The sequence below is a fragment of the Austrofundulus limnaeus genome, unplaced genomic scaffold (genome assembly GCF_001266775.1).
Source record: "Austrofundulus limnaeus strain Quisiro unplaced genomic scaffold, Austrofundulus_limnaeus-1.0 Scaffold1300, whole genome shotgun sequence".
Taxonomy (NCBI): domain Eukaryota; kingdom Metazoa; phylum Chordata; class Actinopteri; order Cyprinodontiformes; family Rivulidae; genus Austrofundulus; species Austrofundulus limnaeus.
In genome coordinates, this window is record NW_013953702.1 from 15,321 (window position 1) to 17,254 (window position 1,934).

A 1,934-nucleotide genomic window follows, 5' to 3' on the forward strand; every position below is an offset into this window, starting at 1 on the left:
GTTTTAATAAACCAAAATACAGTTTCAAAGMAAATTAATTCAGATACAAAACTTTAAATTCAGTTTCAATTTAGTAAAATTTATTTTCAAACCAATGAATTCAATTTCAAGTTATGCACATTCAGAYTCAATTCCTGCTGGYACAAGATTTATCCCRTATATTTTACTCTYTCTTCTATGCAGATTAATAGGKTMGGGTTCTTGAAGCRTCAAGATGTTCTGAGATGACTCCACTCAACCATCTGAGAGTGATGTCACTGAATTAAACTGCAGGCGAGAAGCTTGGAGTCGAGCCTGACCAGGTCTGATGAAGCTTGTTGTGGCAGAAAGATGCTCCCTGCTCTGMACTGAGGACTCACTGGACAGTTGTGTTAAATAATGTGCATTCCAAGCTGCAGGACTGTCCACAGCGAGGCTGCCCACCTTCCACTGAGACAAGCTGAGGTGAGCTGTGGAGCTACACCTCTTACTGCCTCACAAACAGCTTCACACAGTCCTGAACCCAGCAGATAACCTTCTGATCTGCAGAAAGTTACTAATCTTTAATCTGACCAAGATTTTAACATCTTCTCTCCAAACTGACAAAACTTTATAGGTTTKTAACTTGGGTCACTTGTCATTTAATAATATTATACATATTTCATTTGTGGAAAATATGTTTGTTCCTTCTAAAAAAGGTCTTAAACATCAACCTTATATTAAAAATTAAACTATAACATCCAGTCTACCTTAATTTCCACCTTTAAACTATTTTATAAACCTTATTTCCTTTGTCTTTCATGTTATTACTTTTACTCTTTTATTCATTATTTGATGAAGGTGATTTTTCTATTTTTGTAATAAATGACCATAAAGACAAAGCTGGTTTCTACATTAATGAGTATCCACGCCACATGAGAAGAGGTCGCTGCACTCTTACCATCTCACACTTTGCTTTATCAGTAAGATATTGATCAGTAAATCTGATCTGGTGCCTCCAACAGGTAAACAGTGTAGTGCAGAAATACTTAYCACCCTCAGTCTTGCTGCACCATCTAGTAGTATTTTTATAATTTACAGGCCAATAGCTAGTTTAAATAAGTGTTTGAGTCAGTGAAAGTGTTTCCACAGACATGATTGATACCAGCTGTCAGGAATGAAAGAATCCTGCAGCTCCTTCCTGCAGTCACTTTCAAACCCGTCATTTCCACCAGATCCTTCCTCTGAAATCCAGCAGAATGCTGCACATCTGGAGCATGCTATTACCCACTACAGCACCCTTCATCTGTCCAGATAAAGTACTGCTTCATATCTTTTAATGTTTTCTTCTTTTTCTACTGATTTAACTAGTAGAAAACAAAAATTAACAAACAGTGCTATTATGTTTGGTTCTTTCTTAACAAGCATGTAAAAATCATTGTTCATGTAGGATGATATTTAAGCATAAAGTAGAATATTTATAACTTTATTTTAAAGGCCATGAGAATGCATATCACCTGCTACCTGTTAGAGTTTTAGACTAAGATCTTCCTGTACTGAGAAACTACTTATGAAGTCATAGACATTTTGGTCAAACCTTGAACATAATATTATGACCAATGTTTCGTTACGTTGCCAGCTGTTGCACAATGTGCTAGCACTTTGGAGATGTGTTATTAAAGACCCYCAGTTACTAATAGGGGTGTAAGAAAATATCGATACACTGAAATATCGCAATATTTCAGTTCCCGATACTGTATCGATATTCTAAAGCCCTGTATCGATTTTTTTAAGGTTTAAAATGTCAACTTTCCTGCCAGCCGTTCATTTTTATGTTGTAGTTCAGCCTCTGACCACTAGTTGGCAGCAGTGAGCCAGACATTTGGCTCCTCTACCTCTTGAGGTAGAGGCTATTGTTAAGTGTTGGGTGACCATGGCTGTGTCCAAAACGACAGGCCGGGTCCTCCGGAGGACCC